The sequence below is a fragment of the Haemorhous mexicanus genome, chromosome 3 (assembly GCF_027477595.1).
Source record: "Haemorhous mexicanus isolate bHaeMex1 chromosome 3, bHaeMex1.pri, whole genome shotgun sequence".
Taxonomy (NCBI): domain Eukaryota; kingdom Metazoa; phylum Chordata; class Aves; order Passeriformes; family Fringillidae; genus Haemorhous; species Haemorhous mexicanus.
Window position 1 is genome coordinate 3,143,531 of NC_082343.1, and position 27,443 is coordinate 3,170,973.

General features: G+C 45.9%; 1 long non-coding RNA gene across 2 annotated transcripts in view; it reads right to left on the reverse strand.

The window, feature by feature from the left end:
• Positions 1 to 27,443, reverse strand: part of LOC132324434 (uncharacterized) — a 51,339-nt gene that overhangs the window by 4,592 nt on the left and 19,304 nt on the right. Inside the window, exons 3-5 of one of the 2 annotated variants that reach the window (XR_009485623.1) lie at positions 14,724 to 14,927; positions 12,221 to 12,270; positions 3,332 to 3,476 (exon numbers count right to left, since the gene is read on the reverse strand). This is a non-coding gene — a long non-coding RNA (uncharacterized LOC132324434). The remainder of the gene's footprint in view (positions 1 to 3,331; positions 3,477 to 12,220; positions 12,271 to 14,723; positions 14,928 to 27,443) is intronic. The other variant, XR_009485622.1, reaches the window with a different exon arrangement.

Genomic DNA, 27,443 nt, shown 5'->3' on the forward strand with positions numbered 1-27,443 from the left:
TAATATTATGCAGGCTTGGTTTAAAATATTCCCATGAAGCACCTAAAATGAAGCTGCTCAGCCATAAATTAGAGCTAAAAAAATACTTGTCCGTCCCCCCCCCACTCCATCAATATTTCTTTACTTAAAATCATGTGTTGTATGTAAGTTAAATTTTCCCTTGCTGAGATACTTTGTATATCTTAATAGGAACTACCACAGGCCCTGGGAGCTGTATTTCTGTAGGGTTACATTAACTCTTTTTTTGGCTTTTTTAGAGGTGTCTTGCCTAATAACAGCCAGCAGTAACCCTTTGCATGCCGCAGTGCAGTTAGGGCCAGGGCCCACAATTAAACACGAGGACATATATGTATGTGTGTGTATGTGTGTGTATATATCTGTATGTGTATCTCTGTGTGTGTGCATATATAGATATAAATACACATTTATATCACAGAATCACTGAATGGTTTGGGTTGGAAGGGACCTTAAAGCTCATCTCAAGCTTCCACCCCCTGCCATGGGCAGGGACACCTTCCACTGTCCCAGGCTGCTCCAAGCCCTGTCCAACCTGGCCTTGGACACTGCCTGTGCCAGGGCCTGCTCACCCTCGCAGAGATTTTTTTCCCTAATAGCCAATTTAAACCTCTTCTCCTTTTGAAGCCATTCCCCCTTGTCCTGTCACACCAGGCCCTTGGAAATGGTCTCTCTCCATGTTCCACTGCAGGCTCCCTTCAGGTACTGGAAGGCTGCATTTAGGTGACTCCAGAGCCTTCTCTTTTCCAGGCTGGACAAGCCCAATTCTCTCAGCCTTTCCTCACAGGGCTGCTCCACCCCTCCAACCATCTCGCTGGCCCTCACATGCATATATACATATATATATACATGAAGTTTTTCTCCAGGAGCAGCCCTTGGCAGCCCCGCTGGTTGGATGGAGACCGACGGAAGCTTCCCGGTGTGACAGCCCCAGGCTGCCGCCTCCTCCAGCCAAGGTCCCCGTGCAGCAGGTACATCCCTGACAGCTCCTCACAAAGCTCCATTTGTGCCCCGATTTCTGAGGCTATTTCAAAGCCCAGGCTAAATTACACAAACATTTGGCTACAGACATAACAGGCCTGCTCTGCAGCGCTGTCAGCTCCTTGCCTCCCAGCCCTGCATGTGTCTGTCAGGCCATACTTGGGCAGCGCCGCAGCGTGCGCCGTGTCCCAGACACTGGAGTGATTATGTCTGGATGCTCCTTATCTGATGGAAAAGCCGGCAGTGCTGCACATCTGTGCTCCGAGGCTCCGCTGCTGCAGTGCCACGCCAGTATTTATTTTGCTTCTGCAAGTTAGTTTTCCTTGAGAAGCAGCAGGGGCCTTCTTCAATGAACTGAAAAATGTGTATTGTATGAAGGTCTGTGCAGGGTGTGCACCATAGTTCAGTGGGCAAATGTGAACCCAGGGGATGACATTTCATTTAAACATTTGGTTTACATCTTTACATGCCAAAAATATTAATGTCTTGACTTTAGCAAACCAAATCCAGCACTTTTTTCTTTTTCCCCTTAAATGAAGTAATTATAGCCAAAACACTCTGTGGGTGTTTGTTCTTCCTTCTCAAAGGTGGAGTTTTGCACATGAACATTTGGTTTCGGGGCTGGAATTGTCAGTAGCTGCTCGCTTGACACTTCCCCATTAGTTTGTGTTGGAAACCACCAGGAGTTTCTTTCCTTGTGTTTATTGTGCTACCCTCAGCCCTTTGATCGGGACATCTTGGATAACAGCAAAGTCTAGCTCAGCGCCTGTTCGCTGTTTAAAAAAAAGTGAAGAATATGGTTTCTATCAAAGGATCTACAAAGACAGTTAATGTAATTGAGAAGCAGAAGGGCATTTATGGAAGTGCATCTGAATGTCCTCTTCACATGTAATTGCATCAGGAATTCTACATTAACATGCAAGTGCTGTCCAAAGGGAGAAAAAAAAAAAAAAGCTTATTTTTAGGTAGAAGCCCTCAGTGGGCAGTAAATTACCCATAATCTCCCCCAAACTAGCAATTAGCCCTGTTTGCTGACTACCTGAATTGTTTCACAGTAGTTCAGCACAGTCTTACCAGTTATCACCATACTTATAATCAGAGATTCCGTGAATGATTCCCGCAGCTCCACATACTGCCTGCCTAAGGTCAGCCGTAATAACAAATACATTTTATTTGCTTCTTTTGGCCCTTTGGAGCTGTTTTCTCAGGCTGCAATATGTGAGGAGAGCTGGTGCTGCCCTGCTGCTCAAATGGCAAGAATGTGAACAGAGAAAGCAATTCAGAGAGGTAGGTGTGCTTTGGTATTAGTTAATATTCATCTGCTTGTGTTATTTGTTATTTATTCCCTTACAGCAGCCAGTCCTGCTCAGAGAGGGTGAACTTGCTCCCCACCGCTGGGGTTTGCTCTTCAGAAGTTCTGACACTGAAAGACATTTTTCAACACGAGCCTGCAACTGATGAGTGGAAAACTGGAAAGTATGGAAACAAAAACCTATGGAATTTTTTTCCTTAAGGCGGCTGAGCAATTTTCATATCCCCAAATACCCATGGTTTGCCAAAATAGTAACTGAGCTTGGAAAACAGTAGCTGCGTTGCCAGCTTTAGCAGTAGAAACAATCATGGGCCTACACATGCACACAAATACAAGCACACACATCCTAGGAGCAGCATCAGGCTTAAAGAAAGAAAACCAAGGGGAGATGGAGCTGATGAAGTATTTGAAACAGAAAACAGGAATGTTTGGACCCTGAGCATTAAAGGTATATTTTTAAGTATGGTGCAGACCTTTGTGAGTAATGCTTTACTTTCCATATTATTTCTCAGGCAAAATCCAACTAAAACAACATAGTGGCACCCTTTAAAGCCCATTTTCAGTGCTGGTTCTGTGCCACATTACAGAGACATGGATCTGTATTCCTGCCTCTGATCTGATGGACTAGATCTGAGGAATGAAGGAGATGGAACAGGAATTCATGCTGAAGAGGAACAACTAAAGAATGGTTGTCCTTTGCAAGCGCACTCTAGGAACCAGAAAATGGAAAGATTGCCTTTGCCTGGCTCTGTTTAAAACGTTTCAGCTTCTTGTTTCACAATCAGGAACATCAGCTCTGTGAGCAAGCTACCACTAGAAGCTTCAGACCAGTTCTTCAAAAGAAGAACTTGTTTTCCAGAAAAAAACCCCAAAACCTTGGGGTTGAACACTTTCCACCCCTACCACTCAGGCTTTGACTAAGGAAAGAACAAATAAACTGGTCCTGAATTAAAGTCATCCTCCTTGTGAGCACCTACCTGGCCAAGGCAGGCAAAAGCAGATTGATGACCCAACAAAGCTCACCTTGTTTTCTGAGTTGAAAGCTCACGCTGTTCCCTGGCAGAACAGGCATGTCAGGCCTGCAATACCACTTGCTACCTTGCTTCAGTCAGCATTAAACCCAGCACAATATTAACATCTTGGGGAAAATCCAGCTGGAAATGGCTTTCTGGGGGGAAAAAAAGGAAAGGGAGGAGGTGACTGAATAATACACTCTGTGTTTGTTTACTTATAGATTTCACTGTAATTTTAAAGAACTTGAAATTTCTCCTCTCATCTGAAAATGTTTTATTTCCAATGTTTTCTGTTAGAATGCAGAGCTGAATTCCTGTCCAGAAAGAAGTGGCAAAGAACAGCTGGGCTTCACCTGAAGGTAAATAAATCACCTGGTCTGGCAGAGGTTGGTCTTTCTGTTTGGTTTTACTATGCAGGAGCTGTTTGTAGGCACATCTTCCTGTGCCCAGAGCAGTGAGTGGCACTGCTGGGACTGAGCCCTCACTCCTGTGGCACCTGAATGGTCAGAGCATCCCCACACTGGGATTCAGAGCAGCCCCATTGACTTGGATGTGGGGCAGTTGTATTTGTGCCTCAGGGGAGTGAGGTTGGCACACAAGAGCTGAACTTCAAAAATTTGCTTTAAAAATTTATAATTTTCTCTGATCATTTTTCTTATTTTTCTTTTCTGAAGAACTGGTAAAGTTTGAAGATGATCCCTAAGGATGCACAGCACAAGTGCTCTGAGATGCATCTCCTCTGGGTGAGGGTGCCCTTTACTGATGATTCACCCTGGAAGCTCACTGGGCACTGAGCATCTCCAGAGTATTTCTGGAAAGAAAGCAAACGATCCAGGCTCTGGACACTGGGCTCTTAAATTACCAAAATATTTATCACTTTATCTGAAAACACTTTGCCAAGATCCTGGGCTATGGTGAGGGCATTTGGCACTGGATTCATTTCTGATGAAGTTGTAGGAGCAGGCTGTAGGCTTGTGTTCAGTGATGCTTCAATGTTATGCCTTGGCCAGTTCCATCCTGGCCCGCAGCTGCTGGGATCAGGCTCCGCCAAATTTCTGTCACCTTGGGCTTCATTAGCATGTGAAAACAGAGCCCTCTTGGCTTTGTGTCTCCCTGAAAAACCAAGCCCCCAGCCCTCCCTTTGGCCAGGGGAGTGGGGGCACTCGACTTTAAAAGGACAGCAGTTCTTTAGGTTCATTTTTTTTATTGCTGCTCTTAAAAAGTTACCAGAGTGAAGGTTCCTGTTTACAGTGGTGGGGAGGAGCTCAGGTAACTGCTCAGAAAGGGCCCATGAGCAGTGGCAGATGAGGGACTCAGCAGAGTGAGTGAATATTTTATAGTTGAGCCCTTACCTAAGGATCCTGCATTTTGGAAGAATAAAGTCCTGCACTGCCATATGGAATATTTCCTGTGCATTTCAGTGAGCCAGGGGTTGCATTTGCTACCTCCAGCCATTCTAACAGTGAATGAACATAAACACTTTAAATATTTGCAGAGAGAAGTTCTGAACAAATAACACAACTTAAATGGAGAAACTGCCCTAAGTCACATCCATTCAACCAGGGAAAAGAACCAGCCCCACATAAGCAGTCTGTGAGCACAGGCCCTCTTGTCTGCTTCACAAGTACCATGTCTCAGAGGCAAGAAAAGTTATCCTCCCTCCACAAAAGACTTTGGGAATTAATTATGTGTAATGGAAAAAAAAAAAGAAAAATCACAATCTGTTCATGGACAATGTGAATGGAAGGGGATGGGAAATTTGTGAAGGTCCTAATTAGTTAGAAATGATTCCACTTTTGGAAACACTTTTTGGTTGGCAACACTCATTGAACAATTGTCATCTGATAAGGCTAAAAGTACCTTGGATGTTCTTCAAGCCACACACCATGATTATTGCATGTAATTTTTAAATCTCTGACTCGCCCATCAAGGAAAATCCATGTCAATCCACGTTCAACTCCAAGTACAGTGGAGTAACAACAGGAGCAGAGTGGCTTCAGCCAGGATCAGGCACTGTATTTAAAATTGAGGCTCTGTGATGGATTTTGAGACTCACCCCAGTTTTATTTACCCCAAGCAGCTTCCCTCTTTGGAGGGCACGAGGAGGATTTCACCTCCTTTGTAATTCTGGGGTAAACTGTCCTTGTACAAAATTTGTTCAGGGTCAGGTTTTAGGCAATATTTTGTACTGCAATAACCACATCATGACAGACAACCCTTTCATCAGAAAAGAAAAAACAAAAAATCCTCTTCTCCAGGTCAATACAAGAAAGAAACATGACAGAGCTATAAATACAGAGCCCAGAGGTGTGAAAGCTCCTGCATTAAATGTGGTCATTGGCCATGTTTAAAATTTTTTCCCAAACATTTCAGGTGCTAAGACAGAGAAGCAAATGCATGCGTGGGGGAATGGCAGCAGTGAAGGCAGCTTCTCACTGGTAATGATCCTCACAAGTTCTGCCCATTTTTTCAGAGAATTATTTAAAAATATGTAACTGATTAGAGGGATTGAGTTGGGAAATCAGGTACATGGGTGAGCTCAGGTTTAGAGGTGGGAGAAGCTGGGAACTGAGGGAGAAGCTTGTCTGACCACATTGCCTTTACCCAGGATGGGCCAAGGAAGATTTTCAGGTGACTGTTGGAACATTTTAATTCGTGGTACTAACAGAAAAGCTCTGGTCACCAAGCAACTGAAGTCAGACATGTAAATTACAGAGCTGATTTCCAGAGGTGGGCAAATACCCCACAGTGCCCAGCAAAGTCCCAGAGAGATGAGTGGTGAAAGGAGAAAAGCACAGACCCCCACATGGCAGTCTCAGGAGTGTAAGGTAAGTTTAATCATTTAAGCAGTGATATTTTAAATCCTGTCTCCAGTGGACAAGCCTTGCTGTGAGGGTGGTGAGGTCCGTGTGCACATGATGCTTGGGTGAAAAAATTGTAAATGGCTGTCAGAAATTACCATCTGCTTTTTTAGAAAAAAAATCTGTACCCACACTTGGAAATTATAAGGATTTGCCAAAGGTTACCATTGGTTAGAAAGAGTTGTTGAAACTCTGTCTTTAAAGCTGGGCTTATACTCAGGGATTTTCACAGGAGGGAGCTGGATGTTTGTGTTAATGTAAGTGGCATGAATCTGGTGGCTCATCCAACTGGCATGGATGAAGTCATAGCCAGGTCAGTACAGCCCAGGGATGGTTCTGATAAGGCAAGAAGGGAAAGGAGATGAAATAAGAAATGCTAATCTGAGGAGTTTTGCTTACTCACCTTGTCAGAAAACAACACCGAGTATATGCAGCACAAAATTTTATGTAAAAGAAAAACTAAAATACACTTTTCTCCTAAACAAAATGAACTCATTAAAATTAACTCAGTGGTTCTATTTTTCAACCCAAGAAACAAAATTCCTTAGATTTTTTTTTCTCTGAGTTGTGCCTGTTTTAGGGGTTGGAATTGGACATTTGTCAACGCTTTCATCCAGCCCAAGCCATTCTATGATTGTATGAAAAAAAGTTTTCAGCTTGTTGGTTCCCCTTCACTCTGAGGGCTCTGGAGGTGCCAGGGATCCTCCTGAGCTCTGAGCAGTTTTACAAACACTGCACAGTGGTCACTCACCACAAATCCCACACTTAATGAGCTTCCAGGTTGGCCTGTTCCAGGGGAATAATGGCACCACCCCAATTTTAAGATGACAGCACTACAGCAAAGCTTGAGTTACCAGCCCAAGTGGTAAATTTAGAGTATTATGAAAATATATGCATTTTGAAGTGCTGTGAATTATACCAAATAATCCTGACTATGTCTTTTGCTCTACTAATGAATCAAAGCAGAGCTTTCCACATTATCTGCAATCACCATGGAGAAAATGGGTCTGGGTGTGCATGGTTTCTGTATAAATAGTGCATCTCTAGCACATTCTGAAGGTAAGTAGTGTCTGATTGCATAATAATAACAATAATAAAGAGAGAGCTGTCCAGCCTGCACATGGGCCAATTAAAGGATCAAGTGCACGAGGCTGCAGCACTCCTGGCAGGGAGGTGCCCAGCCCACCAGTGCCCTCACCTCCATCCTGCACCTCCCACCACAGCAAACTGTGACATTCAGAGAGCTTTGTCCCTGAACCCCTGCAAGGAAGCAGGGGGACAGCACAGTATCCACTATTTTAGCAAAATAATGGAAGTTGTGACTGCAGCAGAGGCAAAACTCACCAGTGAAGCTCCAGTGCCTGTTTCACACTGTGCCTTAGAGCTGTGCTGGGCAGGGTTTCTCCAGCTGCAGGAACCAGACCCAAACCCTGCTGCGTGCCACAGCCATGCCTGAGAATTCATGGAGAGCTGGAGGAATGTACTTTATGGGGTGGCTGGATCACATGTTTATGGCCTGAAAGAGGAGATCCCAACCCAAACCACTTTGTTGGTCTCTGATGGTGAGAGGCTGAATATGAACATGATATAATTCATGCTGGGGCCTGGGTATGAAAAGAGAAGGTGCAGGCTTTGCCTGGGACAGCCCACAGCCTCAGTAGCTGCCTTGCCATTAATTATGGGTAATGGGCTAATAAACACCTTTACATGCAGTGCATTGCACATCCAGCCTGTAGGAGCCCCCTTGGAGAGATGAGCCAGAAGAACTAAGTGTAAAACCCTGGATGCTGGAATTCTGCATTGCTGACAGCATTAGCATTACAGTTGTGGGGGACCAAGAGTTCTGGATGCCTGCAGACAATAATTCACCCCCAAAAGGAGCTTCTGAGAGTTGACAGCAATTGATGGGATGTTTTCTGCACCTTCTGCACAGAAGTGGGTGGTTGTGACCCTACTGGTGTGGTGGGAAGGGTTCTTCTGCTGGAGCCAGGTGGCTGGAACCAACACCTGCACCAGGGTTCCATGGGCACATCCAGCCTGGCCACAGGCATCACTAATGCACTGCTCCAGTGGCCTTTTCAGGGGGATAATGGCACTGGCACCTCAGGAACTGAAGCTGATCCTCAAGGAACAGCCACTTCCTCTCCTCTCAGCTCTGCAGAAGAGCAAAAGTTCCTGGTTCAGGCCTTGGAAATAACAAGGTGAAAGGGACCCCATTAAAACCTCCCCAAAACAGGACAAGATATTCCCATATGTGGTTGGAAAAAAACAATGGACAAACACAGCCTGTCTGGACAGGCTCCTCCTCTCAAAGAGCCATGGAAAGGCTCCTGGGTCACAGGAGAGCTGGGAATTCAACATGAACTAGCCTGCTGGGATGCTAGGAAAAAGCCCTATTAGCCAAAATGCAGCTAAAGACACTGAGCACACTGAAAAGGGTTTCTGCAGGGTTTTCCTTTCCTCCCAACAGAACCAGGCCCACAGCAGGACAAGCTGCTTCAAAGAGCAGAGGGAAAGGAGCAGCTCCAGGCTCAGGGTGAGTGTGGGCTGCCTCAGGCTCAAACCCAAACTGTTTGTGCTGGAAGGAGCTCAGGTTCAGTCCATCAGTGCCTCACCTTGCTGGGCACACAGCTCTTTATTTGGAAACTTAAATATAGAACCAGGGCCCAGCTTCAGATAATCAGAATTTTACCCTCTCTACAAATACCTTCCAAAACACAAGTTACCACCCTGGAACCAATAGTTGGCTTTTGTGTTTTGTTTTGTTTTGTTTTGTTTTGTTTTGTTTTTTGTTTTGTTTTGTTTAACCCCCAACTTTAATGAATTGACTGAAAAGTTTCTCAGTACCTTTGCCATTAATTAAAAAAATAAACATCTTGTGACCCTCTCCCAAAGAAAAACCCAGCGGATGTAGCTCCCCTGCCCTGGACACACTTAGGTTTAGCTTGGTTGACTCCCAAAGGCCATGATCCAACCAGATATTCAGACACCTGCATAACTTCTACACACTTCTAAGGACTGCTCTGAACTCTGGCAAAAGGAGGGAAAATAAATTTTGCTAAAGCACTACTTTATTTCTTTCAAATCTGATTTTTCTAGAGTCTTGACTGCAATGCATCACTTCAAATATTTCTATTTCCTTCCTCATGCAGAATATTTGAATATTAAGCCAGATATTTTTATATTTCCACAAATTAAATGCACCATGGCTGAAGGTTTGACAGAAGCTCTAATTTGCACATAAAAAGGTAGAACGATTTCAGTTTTGACAGCACAAGCTTTTGATTTGTTAATAAAGGCAATTCTTTCTCAATTGTGAACATACTCCCCAAATAAGACAATGCAGTTTGTAGGAAATAAAAAAAAAAAAATCAAAACATCTTCCTGGTGTGGAGCATAAACTTTTGATCCAAAGTTAGTGTAGGAATTCAGATTTTATAAAAATAAAAGAATGAAACTCACATTCAAGCTTTAGCTGTACCAGAGCAGAGATCAGAGGAAGATCCATGTTTCTGCCATTTTCTCTGTATCTGCTGTTGGAAACATAACCTACCTGGAGTATCTTTGGATGAAGTTCATTGCTAGAAAGTACCTGTGATCAGGGGAAGTAGTTTTGGCGTTGGGGAGGTGACACAGATGTGTGGAAATGGTTTGGGTGAAAATCACCACAGATTTTCCTGCCATCAAATGCAGCCTAAGAACATCAGGATTTCAGACTCTGGTGACAAAACCCAAGCACCACCAAGTTTGTAAACCAAGATACAGCCAAGGCTAGGAGACAAGAGGCCACACCTTCAGAGAGGCCCCTCTGTGCCTGTGTCAAAGCCTCCTCTTCCCCTGAGACACCACAGAGGAAGAGAGAGGGTAGAACTCCAAAGCAGTCTAGGCAGAGCCAGCCATGCTTAGGCATGGAAAAGAAATAAAATTTGGATTTGTGATCTGAGATCAAACTATTCTAAACTTTTCCCTGTGTGACAGCCAAAAGTGTCAGCATGGAAGCAAAGTTGAAAGTGCCCAGGCTCTGTTTCAGGATATAAAAGGGTAACAAAGCCCCTGCCCAAGGGCCTGCCAAGGGCTTGGCTTTTACAAGCTTGGCACAGACTTTGGCCTGGCAGCAGAAGTTGAGTGAAGCTTCTGCAGGAGGTGGGGAACGAGTCCAAAGAGCCTGAGGCACAAACCAGCCAGTGCTGCTGTCACAAGTGCCCACTGTGGGCTGCACATTACCCAGACCCCTGCCACGAGGGCTCCCGGGTGCCACCAGTGGGCACGGGCAGAGGGAGGAGCCAGCACAGCTCCACATCCCTGGGAAAGCCTTCCCGGGCTCTGGGCAGCCTTGGAGGCCCCGGGCACGGCGGGCACTGGGCAGTGTCTGGCAGCAGCACCTCCTGCTCCAGTGCACCCTGGGCCCAGCACAGCCTGCTGCCATCACTGTTTCACTCTGCCACGTGTGGCACTTGGCACACTGCTCCAAGGCACTGCCCCATTTAATGCAAAACCTCCTGATTTCTGTTAATTCGAAGCTTTTGTGAAAGACATTTTTGTTTTCCAAACGGTGTCCCCTTCTGCTTCTCTTTGCTTGCATCTCACCACAGTTGCCTCCTAATCCAGTGTTGGTGAAACAAGGCTGAAGGTATTTTGGTCATGTTTTCACACTCCTGATGTACACTTGCCTTGTCTCCTTCCACTTTCCTTCTGACTACACTCTGCTTCACAAATGCAGCCATCTGGCACAACATCGCAGTTTTTTTCTGTCGACACCTGAGTAATCAGAGCCCTTTTTTCTTCCTTTTTGTTTTCATTTTTAAATAAAGCAAGTGCTTCCAACTCCAGTGCCCAGGCTTATAACAGGCAAGCCACATCCCATTAATAAAAAGCAGCAGAAGTGGGAGGTCACTGGTATTAATGCTAGAAAACTTTTAAGGTGAGATGTGAGGAAAAAATTAGCACCCAGTATTTTCCAACTTTGAGGGTACTCCCTAGGAAACTGACTGCTTCTATACATTGTCTGTGTGAAAGGCACCTATAAAACATTGATGGCAAAGTTGTAGCCCCAAAAATTGAGAAGAGTCTCACCACACATTGGTGTAGGGCCAAAGCTGCCTCCCAAGAGTTTCTTGTCTCAACCTCTCTGAGACTCACTCTCTCATGCCACACTTACCTATGGCAGAAATAAATTTGATAACATTAACTCGATCCACCTGGCTGCCATCTCCTCCACACGTCTGATCCTACCCCTGAGCTCTGCCCCCCTGAAGTGAAGGATGGCCACCCCCCCACAAGCCCCAGTGATCTGGACACCCTGCACAGAGATCTACGGGCAATGGAGCAGCTGTGGCACAGGGAGCTCCCAAATCTCACCCTTGGGACAAAACACAGGGCTGCCTCTGCACCTTCCCCAGACTAACAGCTCTGGCTGCAGCTCCTCTCACAGCCCCTCTTCCATGCAGCAGAAATTGGGTCCTGCCAGCTCCATGGGGGCAGGGTGGGGGCAAGGGGCAGGGCTGCAGTGGCTGCCCTGTGTCACCACCTGGCCAGTCCAGCACAAAGCAGCCGTGGCATTACCAGGATCACAGACACAGCTCCATAGGCCCCATCATTCCCATTGTCACAAAACACAGGCATCAACAGTAGAATTTCTGCTGTCAATACCAATTGGGAAGTGCCATTGATAATGTGTCAGTAATGTGTGACTCTACAGACTGAGCCTGCAGTGAAATCCCTGCTTCTCTTCCCGTTTGTTCCGAACAGAGTTTCCCAACAGACTCCCAACAGGCACAGCACACTGGGCATTAGTGCCACAGCAGCTCTGGGACTCTGCTTTGCTGGGTGAGCACAGAAGATTTTCTGATAGGAGCAGCCTCTTCCCTCTGTGAGCAGCCAGCAGGGGCCACAGCATCCTTCTGGGATGGATTTACACCATACGGAGATGCCAAATGGGAGGGAAGAAGTTTGACATAAAAAGCTCAATCTAGACCCCATCAGGATCTGAATACAGACTCAGAACCAGGCTAGGACAATCTGGATTTTGTGAGAAATACCTGTTTTTCAAGATGCAGCCACCTGGTAGATTCCCTTCTTCTCTTTCAACCTGGAAAGAGAGATGGAGCAGTTGATGGGGGAACAGAAAGGCTGTGCAAATTACAAGCTCTGTGGAAAGTTTCTGTGCAAATAACAGTTTAACACTAAGAAGTTAGGTTAAAATGGTTTCAAAGTCTAAAATTAGTTACATTTAAAACTAACAGCATATGCTTTTATTGTCTCTGATCTAAAATATAATCCCAGGAGGCTGTGAAAAGCATGCAAATTACAGAAAGCTAATTTGCTCCAACAGCGACACCTCCCATGTAGTTGGGAGGTCTATTAGACCCAGTGTACTCTCCATTATTTGCATATTAATAGCACCTGCTGAAATACTTTGGGATTTACTTTTCCTGCCAGCAGAGGGACGAAACAAACAAAAAATTTATATAAAATTCCTTTCATACAGATTTGATGAACAATAAACTATTCAGACAGTGCAAAGAATGCCAAATTATTGAGAGGCAATGGGGTAGGATTGCAGTGCCATCTGTGATTTTCAGAGAAAGTGGACTGCAAGTCTGCTTCAGAAAAAAAAGAAAGATCCCAAACAACAAGCAAAAAAAAAAAGGTCTCTGGAAAGTGCTGGGTAATTTGAAATCATTCACTTGGCTCAAGTCTGAAGAATGGAAAAGTTGAACTAAAGAAATCCAGACACTGCAGCAAGAAAAAATGAAAAACACGACAAAAAAATCCTACACGTCCGCAAGCCCCGAAAGCAGAACCCCCCAAAGTGGACCTTGATTAAAAATCTACAAAACCCCAGGCTTTGATATTAGCCAGGCCTGCAAGGCCCAGTCTCCTGCACATAAAACAAAAAATAAATTAAAACCAGCCACAGGCTGAGATTTACTTAACAAGCCAAGTTCCAGCCTCCGCTCATGACCACTGCTTCCCCTCCTGGGCCCCGAGCTATAAAAAAAAGCCCCTTGCATATTCCTAGAGCTCATCTTCCTCAGGGTGAGGGTGAGAGCAGCTTCCTCTGCACAGTAGCACGTGGAAAAAGCTCCTTCTGCAGCCCAGGCCGGCAGGAGCCGCGGGCGGGATGTGCCGCGCGCGCCTCTCCCCGCAGAGCGCCTTTGGGAAACTGACCAGGGACACGGCGACATTCCCCAGCACCTCTGTTTCCAAACAGGCAATTGGTGGTCCTAAAGAAGCACCAGCCACGTGCTCATGCACCCCTCAAGGGTTACAAGGGGCCTGGATTTCTCTGTATTCCCTGTGCTTTAATTCTGATCATGCACCCTCTTTTAAACAGGCATGGAAGGGCCCAGCAGAGTTACTCACTGCTGGTGTGCCAAATTCCTGAAGCATTTTGACTACCATCACATTCCCAAACCAAGGAGGCAATTGACTTAAAGTTTAAATGTTTAAATTGTTCTCCACACATCAAAAAAGTAGTGAAAGCATTTCATGCAGGACAACAAAGCAGGGAAAAGTGCAGCAGCACAGGCATAGACTCCATTTCTTGGCACTCTTACCTGTGCCAGGGGAGTGGAGAGAAGGAAGGAAATACATTATTATTGGGAAATACATCATTATTGGGGAATACATCATTATTGGGGAATACATTCTTATTGGGGAATGCATTATTATTGGGGAATGTATCATTATTGGGGAGTACATCATTATTGGGGAATGCATTATTATTGGGGAATACATTATTATTGGCATCTGCTCACCAGAGACAGAGCCCAGTGTCTCTTTGGTCTCTGCACAGCCAAGTGAGACCTCTGAAAAACTTGCTCAGTGTCAGTGCTAATTACTGGAGGAGGCAATCAAACATTCCAGCAACAGGGACCCCTGAAATGCTGCAGACAGGCAGCTCCCACCATGGCCCTCAACAAATGCTAATTCTCGTTAATGCCCACGGACTCCGGACTGCTGCAGCACTGGCAGGGATCACCATTAGCTGGGAGCTAATTAGCAGTAAGTTGCAGGACTGGTTAAAGTTGCAGGATGGCAACCAGATGCAAACCAGAGATGCTCTGCTGGTGGTAATTTCCAGCACATTTTTGTGTAGAGGGAACTTCTAAATAGCTGGAAGGGAAAGGAGTGACCAGAAAGGTTCCTGGGAATCCTCAGTGGTTCAGGGCACAGAGAACCAGCTCAAAACTGCTACAAACTGAGCCCACAAGCAGCACTTGGGGAGCCCCCAGCAGATTCCTGGGTTTGGAGAGGTGAAGCATTGAGAGGGATCTGTCCTCTCATAGCCAGGAACAGATCCTGCCCTGGGATCAGCAGGGCCTGGAGATGTGTGCTTGTCCTGTCTGGCATGTGCATGGCTAAAAATGCCCAGTGCTGCCCCACAGCCCCTCTGTGAACTGTGCTCCAGCCAGAGACAGCTGGGCATTTGTAATGATAGCAATAAAAATAAAGATAATAATGATGGAAAAAAACCACCCTGGAAAGCAAAACCCAGGCCACTCCCTATTATAACAAATCACACTGGATGTTCCTTACCTGAAATTCCATGAGGAATTAGCAAACAGAATGCTCCACAAATGCCTCTATGCCCCACTCTCCTTGTGGTGGTTTTGGCAGCCACATTCCCAGCCTGCAGTTTGCCATCCAGCTGCTTCCAAACCACAGCTTTTTCCTGTTTTTTTTTTTATTATTTTTTTCCCTGATGAAGTTCATGGCAGTCAGTGTTTTACCACCTGCACGCTGGGGAAGAAAAAAAGCAAGAGGGAGAGGATCAATATATACAGTGTGTTTATATTCAGTGAGAGCGTGTTGCAGAGTGAAGAGCTGTGATGTGTGTGTTTGCATTGTCTGGGTAAGGATCCTTAGTGGCACTGCAGCTGGAAAAATTAATGTAAGATCAGGAGACTGTCTTCAGTGACAAACTTTTCACTTGGTAAGTTACAGTTCTGTTGTAAGGAAATGATACCTTGGACTGCAACTAATCTGTGAATCCCAGGAAAGGCAGATCACTGATTCTTCATCAGGACTGCATGACCTGATCTGTAAAAATTTGGGCCTCAGCTGGAGGTTGTGGGAAAGTGTGATTTGCATTTCAATTTTTAGTCCACCACAACCTTTAAATCTTCCTGCAGCACTATCACAATGCAAGTTTTTGGTCTCAGTGTGCTCAAAAAATAAAAAAAATCCTGGTACAATGGCAGTCATTAGCTAATGGGACAGAAAGTAGCATTTATGTTCAAATTGTTTCACAGAGCACCATTACATCAGAGTCTTTCATCATTTTATGGGGATCGAGTCCCCCGACAGCATCCTTGGGGACCCCATGTGGTGCTTGTCACTATCATTCCACTTGCACAAACACCACGGCCCTTTCAATTTTTATCTGCCCAGAGCCCAGAATATGTTACATTATTTAGGTTTTGTTCTGTATGAAGAACTCACAACAAATAAAAGCCACTTCCCTGGCAAAATGAGCCTGTGAGTGACGGTGAAGGGAATTTCAGGCAGCCCCTTTGCAGGAGGGGCAGCAGCTCTGCCATCCCTCCTGCCGACTGATGGCACTGCTCCAGCCCATCCTCCATGGAGCAGCCACCAGCACTGGCACTGATGGCAGGATGCTCACTTATTTCCCTAAAAAACTGTCTGGGTCAGGCTCTGAACCCCGTGCACACTCTGGAGATGAATTATTCATGGGCCAGGAGGGCTTCCCTGTGCCGCTGCTGAATCAGGGAGGAGGCTTTGCAGAGAGAGGGGGAAATCCACTCCCGAGTCCTTTAGCCAAGGAAATGCTCCCTGAAACACTCACAGCCTCTCACCCCAGTGCCAGAGGTGAGTCTCCATGGCCATCCTGGGGGCTTGGGAAGCCAACTGAGCAGAGTGCTCAGAGCCATGGAATTATCGATGTCCTGGCACAGCTCAGCTGCCTTTTCTTGCTCCACACCGAGCCAGCTTTTGTCCTGAAGAGCTGAACATGGCCACAAATTGAAATTTACATTTATTTTGGTGACTGGATACCTGCTTTCCTTTTTGAAGAATATTACTGCCACTTCCCCAGGCATGGCAAGACTCAGCAACCCTTTCTGGGAACATGTTGTGCAGCTAACTGAATTTCCAGGCTCCAAAGCTCAAAGCCCAAGGCAAGGGTGCAGGAGTGTGGGCACCACATCAACATCCCAGGTGTTTCCAAGTTTTCTTCTGCTTTTGCTGTTTCTGGGGTTGGTAGCTTTCCAGTGGCTTCAGCAGAGAGAGGCTAAATGAGGGACATTTTTTGTACCTGTTTCTTAAAGCACTTCCAATCCCCCTCCTGTGTGTGTTGCCATGCTGGGGCCCAGTGATTTGTTTCCTTGCTGGCATTGGCAAGATTGCAGCCCTTGGGCTGAACTTCCACCCCAGCTGCTCCCCTGCAATGAATGGAAACCAGATCTGCACTGAAGGTTACAGCCCTTCCTGAAATGCAGGGTGCTGCTCCACAAGGAAAAGTCACTCCTGTACCTGAGCACCTCTCTGCAGAGACATTTCCAGGGGTGATTCTATTGGACACTGAGCCACTGAGCCAGGACATCCCCAACAGTCCCTTTTCAAAAAAGCTGCTTTTGCTCCACTGAGTGTCTGAGAGCCCAGGCTGGAATATGTAGGACTGAAAAAGCAGTCTGGTCCTGAACTTCCTGCTAAAAATAAATGAGTAACAACCTTCACACAAAAGCAGGATAAATAATTTTTCTTTTCTTTCAGGACACGTGTTGAGAGCACAGAAAGCAGTCAGAAGTACAGCTTTTACCAACTGCTCTGCTGCTTAACATCTCTGGCATTCAAAACATACAACTTCTGTGTTTGTACTACATTTCCCTAACAGCTTACATCGAGGCCAAACACACAGCGTTCTGCAGAGGTCTTCTAAAATAAGCTTATTTAAAAGAGCAAGGTCAATGCCCAACACATGTCAGATTCTGTGAGCAGAAATCAAAGAGTTCGGGGCAAATGGGATATGTCAGGACTCGGTGGATTCCCATGCCAGGCTCTTTTACCAAGCTCACATTGCTGCTGCCAAAACCAGTAACAATCTCATCATGTGGACTTCAGCTTTGGAAAAATGTCTGTAAAAACCCCAGTCTCTGCACACAGGCTACTCAGCTCAATAAAGAAAACTAGCACACAGATAAAAGTGTTTATCTGGACATGCTATTTATTGTCCCTGTAACTGTGTTTTTCTTTTAATGTGTTGATTCCATGCTTCAGCCCTAGGCTCTATTAAAGTCAAATTTAAAGCATTAGTAATGTAGTTAATTCCATTTATAATATGACCATCTAGTCAAGAGAAAAGAGAACGTTAGAAATATATATATATAGATGGGATTTAAGAACTTTTTGAAAAAAGCATAGTTCCATTTTGATCTTTGGTTTGTTTTATTAAAAAAGGAAAAGTTTTTCCTGTGTTCATAGAGTAACTCTGCCTGGTCTTTTAAGCCAGAATGATATTTGTGATTTCAATTAAAATATGCAATTGTCACTTTAGCCTCCCGCTTTGGTATTTTAAATTGATCCTAATGGCTTTGCCTTAAGTGATTTGCGTCCCGTAGTGAATCCCTGTCACTTACAGCACCTCCCACTATTGCCCTCCCGAACAATCACTGCCGATAATCGCTGCTTCCCCTTCTCCCGGCGCTCCTGCTCTCCCCGCGGCTCCTCACGCTGCTTCAGGCTGCACACTGTTGGCTCTTCACCATCTCTAATTTAGGGCTTGCTCTCTGGCTCGGCCAGGCACGGACAAGAGGGACCAGAGCCCCTCGGAGAAGGCCGAACTGCTGGCTCCGGAGGGGGCAGGGAAGGAAGGGTGGGTTGGGATTGTGACATCCCCGTCCTCAGTGTGGGGCCGGAGAGGAGCTCCCCCAGCCCCACTCGCCGCTGCCTGACAGAGCGCTGGGAGATGCAGAGCATCCCAGGAAAACCTGCCCAGGAATGCCCAACTTCCACTGGAGGCTTTCCCCTGGAGAGATGCCACCAGCAGAGCCCCTCCAGGTCTGTCTGGGAGCTGCCCCTGCCCCACTGCTGTCCCTCCACGCCGTGGTGGGGACCAGGAGCCCTCTCCTTCTCACAGGAGCATCCTGTCTCCTTTGCCTTTCATGGATCTCATTATTAATTGAAGAATCATTTAGTTTGCATAATTGTCCTCTGCCATACATAATTCCAACCTTTCTCTTTAAATTGGCTTATTAAACTAAATACAGTCTTCTGGTTTTGTGGCTCCAGCTATCAAAGCTTCCTAGATGGACAGCCAGGGTGATGGGAAGAAAAAAACCAAACTAATAATATTAGGGAGCATCCTTTTATGTACATTTATGAGATCTGCCAGCAGGTGACTCCATTCTAAAATATCTGTATTTTCATAAAACAAAATGCTTTCTTTCCTACACCCTGAGCATTGTCACGATGCCCCCCTCCATGAGATTTAGCACTCTGAAAAAAACAGTGTTAAATAAATAGCACTTTTGCTTAAGCTATGAAGTATTTCTTTTTGAATAACACATGAAATTGAATTAGAGAGATTCAGGAATTTCCAGAACAGCCTGATGTGTTCCTGTCTAATCAGACCTGATTAATTCAAATCAAACTGCAAACCTCAGTTTTATTTTGCTTTTAAAACTCCAGCTCAACAACAAATCAGCAGTATGTAGATATCACAGAGGCAGTTAACAGGAAAGCCTACATATACCAAGCCTCGTAGAGTCAAACGGATATGATTAAACATTTGGCATCATTTATTAATATTTTATATATTCAAATATATACAGAGAGGATGGGACCAGTCAGAGAGATGCTCTTCACCAGGGACAATTATATTTATGCCTAAGAAAAGCAGATCCAGCTCAGGTGCCAAAGGATGTTTCTTCAAAATAGAAAAAATTATGAACAAATAACAGGGTTATGTGGGAGGGTTTGTAACACAGAACTGCACTAAACCATGCAATGATCTCCACAGATAATCAAGGTGTTCCTGCCATGCCGAGTGCAGCAGAATAAATTAAGATAAAACAAAATAAAACAATCCCACAAATGCAAGATTGCAAATGCAAAAGAGGCATCCATGCAAGTGGTATTCCAGAGATTTACTGAGCCATTATTGCAGCACAAGGCACGCTCAGAGAGGCCCCCAGACCTGACCAGTTTAATCCACATCAGAGCGGGGACACGCGGGGTCGGGAGGCTGACTGGGTTTGGGCACTGGGCACAGCTGTTTTCCTTAGGTGCAATCCCCTTGTCACTGGTGGTGGCACTTTGCATTTCTGTGTGGCAGCATATGTGCTTGCCACATTGGGGACCCATTATATCCCTTCAGCCTCCAGCCACTTCCCTTCCCTTCTCGTTAGCTGTGTGTCCATATATCCTTCCCCACTCCTGCTGCATGGCAGTGCCTGCTCTGTGCCCTCTCTGCCTGCTCCCAGATTAAAACCACCTATAAGTGGGCCAGAATTATTCTATTCATTGCCAAATTTACATACATATATGCACATCTGTAAATATATATATATACACACACACACACAGAGATATGCTCTGTAAGGAGTCATGTCATTCCATCACTAACCTGCTCAGAAATAGTTTTGCTACCAGGGAGAGCTCATAGAGACGAGGAAAAGCTGAAGAACATCCAAGGAAATCTTTCAAACTAAAAGTGAAGGTGTAAAAGGGGGAGGGGTTGGACTCTATGTGCAGGTGTCAGGCTCTGCAGTGAAACCCATGGTTCTGCCCAGCACAGACCCATCATTCCATGTGGAATTGTTGGCTTGCAGGTGAATCAGTACCTGCCCAGACAGGCAGTTCCACGTTTCTGAGGCTTTGCACTCACAGTGGCACGGCCAGGACCGACTGCAGGCCCAGCCTGGCTCAGTGTGGGGTCACTGCACAACAACAGTTAACAAGAAATTTGGTGGATGTCTCATTTTAAGGGGCTGCACTGCCACACTCCTAACTCCAGACACACAGGGATGTGTCATGTGCCATAGGATGCTGGGACAGAGGGAAACCTCTCCAGTCTGGGCAGATGAGCTTGCCCAGCAAAGCTCCCACCTGAGCAGTGCCCGAGCCCAGTGGGGGCTCTTCCTTGGGCTTCCTGCAGCCAGGACAGGAACAGTTCCAGATAAAAGAGCTTTGCACTCCTAAAGAACATTACAAATGTGACAGCTTCTGATGCACATTTTCATAGCTATAACAATGTCCTTGATGACCAGGATTCAGGTAAAGCCAGCTCTATTCCTCCTCATCCTCCAAGCAGAGCATCCCATGCTTTGGGAGCTTCTCCTCTGGACTCATGGATACGAGCCAGGTTGGCAGAGAGGCCCCTGGGACATGCAGATCCACATTCAGCTTTTTATTTCCACATCTATGAGCAAGTTTAAAATCAAAATTTCCACTCATAATAAACCTCCAAACTCTAATTAAACTGGTTCTTTCAAAGAAACAAACAAACAAAAACTGAACAACAAAAGAGGAAAAACTATTCGGCTTTGATCTGCTTCTTTTTCATTAAATACATCTTTTAGCATTTTCTAAAAGTCTCCTCCCAAGGAAGCAATCACAAAAACCCATTAAGGCTATTTTTATACCGTTGTGAGAACACTGAATCACCTTCCTGATGTAGCTCCTGTGTGGGTAAGTGACACAGCCAAGCCTAGGTCTGCATGTCCCAAACACCTGCTGGGTTTTGCTGCTTCTCCAAGGCAGCAGTTGGGAAAATGCTGTTCCAGCCATGGCTGGGGTGGGTTTCATCCCAGGGAACACTGTTCCTCTCAGCAGCCCAGTCCCTCAGCAGAGGATTGCCTTGTTCAGCAACAGGTCAGGCCAGAAAAATCCCTCACTTCCAGGCTCCCTGAGTACCAGTGATGGGGGACAAACCACCCCTGACTTTCTCAGCAGCCCTATTACATTAATGAATGGCACTGCATTAAAAAATACTGTGACAGCTAAATTCTTTCATAAATCACAATGCTTTTAGACATGTCCTTCCAGTTTCCCACCCTCTGCTACACACAAACAGGAAAAAGACTAAGGAAGACCCAAAATTCAGGGTAAATTTGGTCTTTTCTCTGAGGCAACTTTGTGGATCAGCACAGAACAGTCTGCTCACTTTTGGACAGAGAGAGAGAACATCTGCAGGTCAGCCAGAGGCAGGTTTTCCACTGGTACCTGTTGCTGCAGGAAAATTCCCAGCTGAGTCAGGAGAGGTGAAAGGATGGAAAATGCCTGTCCGGTTAATGTAAATAGTTACACTATGCACATACATTTCGTGCCATCCCACTGCCCTCGGCACCGCCAGGAATGTTCAGGAGGTGGGAGGCCCCTCTGAGCAGGGCGGTGTCCACAGCTCACGGCAACGCCTCTAAGGAACAGCCTGCGGGGAAGATTTTGACTTTTAACTGTGGCCATCCCTGGCAGAGTGGCTGATCCTCAGCGCTGCAGTGGTGACAGCACCTGGAGGATGTGAGAGCCCTGCTCGGGGGGAATGAGCTGAGGATGCTGAGCTCTCCTCTCTGTGCTCCTTCTTACCAACAAAAAGGTTCTGCCTCTTGGGTGATTTCTGTTCAGCAGCCCCCAGCCACACCAAGCAACAAAAACTTTGCAAACTCCTTGGTACTGAAGCTACAACCTGTAACCCGGGCCAAGGTTTTATCAGCCGTGAGATCAGGAGGGGAGCAGCACTTGTAGTACATGAATGGCCAGCTCAGCTGCTCGGAGAAAGGAGCTGATTCACGCTGCCAACGCTGGCTCTTACACAGATAATAAACTAGACTGGCCTTTCTCCTGACATCACACTTCAATCAAAAACTTTCTCACAAAATGTCACTTTCAAAGTTGCAGCTTAAAAAAAAAAAAAGAAAAAAAAAAGAAAAAAAAAGTCTTTATAAAAAATTCATGGCCACAATGATCTGATAATGCAGCTTTCTGATACCAGCAGATGTTTTGTCTAACATGTTCCCTGAAGCTGTACTCGGTGCCTTCATATCTTTCATTTCCAGTTGCTATCTGCTGACTGTGGGATGTCATGTACGTACCCTATAGCGATGCGCAGCCATCGCAGCTCACACCGCCGCACGTAATGAGCTGCACAAGATGCTTGTCGCAATAACTCCGCACTTCCCCGACCATATGGAACACAACACTCCAAAGCCCACAGACACTTTTTTTTATTACAGTTCAGATCCTTAAAACATAATCTGTGTGATGTCTAGTGAATGTACGTGAAGAGCTGCTGAAAACAAAGTTAACACTTGTTCACATCATCTGTTACAAATGTCCAATTTGGGACAATAAATTTCTTCGGAACCTGTTCTTTTGCTGACTCGTTGCTTTATCTTTTTTCTCTTTCTCTCACGTCGTTTTTTTTATGAACTATGCATATGTATTAAATGGGATTTGTTGTCCCTAGATACCAATTTGCATAAAGTGCAAGCCATCATTGGTTGGAGAGAAGCAAATTACTTCTCCAGCAAGATCACACTTCTTTTTTTTTTTTTCTTTTTCTTTTTTTTTTTTAATTTTAACAAACCGCAGGCAGAGGCTGTTAACAGCACTTAGCCAGATATGCAAAGTATCACTTTTCTCAAAAGCAGCTTGATCAATGAGCCAAAAAAAAAAAAAAAAAAAAAAGGAATTATTCAGTTAAGTACAATGCAGAAATGTCCCAAGTCTGAAGCCGTTCACCTGAAACTTGAGCGGCCTGATTCCCAGTAAAACACAACCCTGGCATGGCTTAGCACACAGGACACAAAGCAGAACAGCCCAACTGACCAGAGCCTCTCAGGATCACTATTCCATCTTCCCAGTGTCCCAGTGTGCTCCTACAAATCCCAAGAGTGCTGGCTCTTTCACATGTGGCAGAAGCCCTTCCTGCTCCTCCACATCCCACACATTTACCCATGTTGGACTCTCCTGCAGGGCTGTGCAAACACAGGCTTGAAACGCCTGTCCAATGCCCTCCCCTCACTGCTCCCTGGGCCTGGGATGCTCCCAGGATGTCAGCTGCCATCCCAGCAAGCCTTGGACAAGGACAATCTCCTTGTTTCCCTTCTGCTCTTCATTGCACACACCTGGACACACTGGCAAGAGCCTGGACTTGTAGAACGTGAGAGATTCCCAAGCTGAGAGCAGCCTTGGCAGGAGCCCTCTGCTCCTGGTGAGGAGGAGAGACAGAGGAGGGGATTTCACAAATTCTTCAGGAATCAGATTACCTAAGCAAAGCTGTGGTGCACAGGGTGGTGCACAAGAGCACCAGCCCATCATTAAAAGGACCTGCAAGCTAGGAGCAGTTAAAAAGTGTGAGAGAGTAAAATCACCAAAGGGAACAAATCAGCAAAGGAAGCTGAGCTGCAAAGTTTCCAGCCAGGTCTGAACTTCCCAAGAATTTAGTGCTGGGAAATTGCTGGGGGTGCTGGGAAGAGGAGTCCTCTCAAAAACATAATCATTTCTTCTACTGAGCTCTCTAAAAATGACTGCAGGGTCTCTCTCCCTAAACATTCACTCAGAATTCAATCCCAAATCCATCAATGGGATGTGTTTGGATTATGTTACTTCTGCATGTAATGGACAGATGATATTCTCTCAAGAGTGGTTCCTGGGATCACACAGAACATTGGTAATTAATTGCAGACATAGGACAGGTGATCTGGGCATTGGTGGTGACTTGAGGTGTCTCTGAGGGAGCTGTGGGTGCCAAAAGAACAAATGAGGACCCTGAGTGTGGAAATTCTCAAGAGAGAGTTTGTATTTCCTCACTACCTTTAGCATCTATTCAAAGACACACAAATACTCACAGATTTTATGCTGTGTGATGATTTGAAGGTGAAAAGAATAGTTTCTGTCTGCAAAAAATATTGGCAACTTCCTGCAGCTCTTGCAAAAAGGCTAAAATACCATGACACATCTCTGCTATTAACGTGAGCTGCTTTGCTTCCATGTTTATATTTTTCACATTTAAAAGGAATAAAACAGAGTTTAAAAGAAGATCCTGACTCCCAAACGAGCACGAGAGCACAAAGAAGTCATGCAAAGATTATTGAGAAAAACTCACAAGAGGGAATTAAGTGGAGGCTTTGAAAATGGGGCTTTTTTTCACAACCAAGGGCACTGTTAACTACTGGAATTGCCGTGGGACCAGGAGAAATCCTGCTTGGGCCACTCCCTCAGATGGAGAGGGAGAGCATGGACCTTGTCTCTCTAAACCTGCTGCAGGACAGGAAGGAAGTTTTCCCAGGCTTCCCTCACTGGAAAGCCCCAGAACACTCGCCTGGAAGCACAAGGGCTGCTGTGGGTGCCTCAGTGCAGGAGCATCCACAGCCCAGCCCAGCCCATCCCTCTGGATTCAGACATGGCCAAAGGAATCCATTGCTAAGCTGAGCTGAGCCCTGCCCATGAGACCAGAGCTTGGTAACACGATCATGGGCTCCTGCTGCAGCAATACCACATAAATCCAGCCTGGGAAAGAGGAGTAGCAAAAAAAAAAAAAAAGAAAAAAAGTGTTTTTCTCCTTCCTTATCTGTACCTACTCCATTTTACCTAAGGCTCCCTATTAGCTCAGCTGGTGATGTCACTTACTCCACTGGAACCTGTTATCATGGCAGATTCCTCTCAGGATTTTCTGTTTTGCCAGCATTGCTCTTTGTGCAATGTTGTATTTCATTCCATTAGATAAAGGGTTAAGGAATTCACATTTTACCCATATAGACTAAGTTATACTCCCTGTGGGTTGCTGGCTTCCCATTGGCTGGAACAATGACCTTGGAAACAGACAAAAATGATGCATTGTTGCAATAAATATTATAGCTTGCACCTGTTTCTAATTAAGTCTGCCAAACAATTTCAGAGATACTGAAAAGAGAAATGTGTTGGCTTCTAATCGGGTGTTCTTTGCTGTTTGATCTGGATTTTTCAGCCCCCCATGTGACCTCGCCTTCTTGGTTCTTGTTTTTCTTTTTCTTTTCAGACTTGTAGAAAAGCACGAGATTGAAAGAAATCTTCTGAAAGAGGAACATCTCTGCCTAAAATCAATTGGAACTAAAAACCTGAAAATTGATGGATTTGCACCAGGGCTGAAACAGTTTATGGCAGGATACCTCAGAAATCTCTAGTATGGATTCTTGGTTTCATAGGTCTATTCTGGCCTTCTCCTTTTCCTTCACCTCCTCCTTCTCCTCTCGCCTCTTTTAAACTTCAAAACTCAAAACAATCCCTATTAGCAGTCGGGATCAGGATCACTGGGAAGCTGGAGGTTTTTGCTGCTTTTCTTTTTTGCTTTCAAGATGTTGGAGAAATGGATGAGGAAGGATTTTCCTGCTAACACTCACCGAGGAAATGTAAAGGGAGCAGTGGTCCCTTTGCCTTCCAGAGTGAAGGACACCTTGGGAAGACTCTGGCAGTCATTGCTGTTTGATGCAAGGTCCAGCTCTGTGGACAAATGCAAACATGTGGCAAATGCAGCCTCTTCTCCTTAACAGAAGAAGTAAGGAAATAAGGAATTACTATTATCTCCCTTTGGCAAACGGGGACTGGAAGCCAGAGCTCAGCCAACCCTTCTGGCTGTCAGTGACAGAAGCTGCCCAGTCCCTTTGGTCCCTGTGGGGTCCCTTTCCTCACGCTGGGATAAGCATTTGTGCATCTGTATTTTGGAACTGACTGAGGAACTTATCCATCTGAAAACTAATCCAGGAAGGAAAAAAACTCCCAACAGCAGAGTTTTTATTTCAGCCACATCAAGTTCCTCATTTTGGTTTGCAGGCAGCCTGGAGGGGTGGGACTGAGCAGCCAGGACAGAGGGAATGCAGTGCAGGAATTCTGGATGGAATTACACGTTGTGCCCTCAAAAAGACAATGTGGGTCTCCAGAACCCACAGATGCCTCTGTCTGATGTAAATGCCACCACCCTCCCAAGCCAGCCGAGGTTTGCTGCCTGGGCACCCTTGCTGTGAGCCACTCAAGGGTTCTTGTGCCTGGGCAATGGATCTCAGAAGTCTGGTGGAATTTACTGAGCCTCTGCCCAGCCAAAAATGAATTATCTGGGGGTGGAGGCTGCAGGGGATTATTTCAACAGCCATACTAATGAAGGTGGGATCAGACAGGTTTAAAAAGAAGGTTTTGGGAAGGTTTCGGGAAGGTTTCGGGAAGGGAAGGTTTCGGGAAGGGAAGGGAAGGTTTCGGGAAGGTTTCGGGAAGGTTTCGGGAAGGTTTCGGGAAGGTTTCGGGAAGGTTTCCGGAAGGGAAGGTTTCGGGAAGGGAAGGTTTCGGGAAGGTTTCGGGAAGGTTTCGGGAAGGTTTCGGGAAGGTTTCGGGAAGGTTTCGGGAAGGTTTCGGGAAGGTTTCGGGAAGGTTTCGGGAAGGTTTCGGGAAGGTTTCGGGAAGGTTTCGGGAAGGGAAGGGAAGGGAAGGGAAGGGAAGGGAAGGGAAGGGAAGGGAAGGGAAGGGAAGGGAAGGGAAGGGAAGGGAAGGGAAGGGAAGGGAAGGGAAGGGAAGGGAAGGGAAGGGAAGGGAAGGGAAGGGAAGGGAAGGGAAGGGAAGGGAAGGGAAGGGAAGGGAAGGGAAGGGAAGGGAAGGGAAGGGAAGGGAAGGGAAGGGAAGGGAAGGGAAGGGAAGGGAAGGGAAGGGAAGGGAAGGGCTCAGCCTGTGTGGTGGGATGACGCACTGCATCAGGATTATGGCAAGATTTTTTTCCAGGAGGAGAGACGGAACTACAGAGATATTTTGCAGGGTTAGCACGTCTTCCTCTGTCTGATACACCCTCTCTTCTCCACTTTTCCCTCGGTGGCAGGTAATAAAATGCCTGCTGGTACCCCCCATGACTGGAGGTACCAGAGTGGTTCAGCCCATCGTGAGTGCTGTGCCAATCATTTAACAATTCCCACAGCTGCCTTTGTGAGAAGCCTCTCTCTTAAGCCTCTGGTTTAAGAATTTAGAGTAATCATGTAAAAATGATACCCCTGTGCTCTATGATCCGCTGAATCTCACTAATGCCGGATCCCAGAAGAGGGCTTATTAATGAAAAGATGCAATGCCTCTCTCTCTGCTCATGTTTCACATGAATATCTCTCATGGATTCGGCAGTAAAGCGCACTGCTGATAAAGTGAGTATAATGAACCTCCGTGCTCCACGAGAATGGAATCTCAGACTGATGAAGTGGTTACCTGCTCCACTTCCCAGCACAATGGCAGGCTCCCGAGGCACGGGGAGAAGCACCCGGCTGCTGCGGGAATAGCGGTGCAGCACTGCCAGCT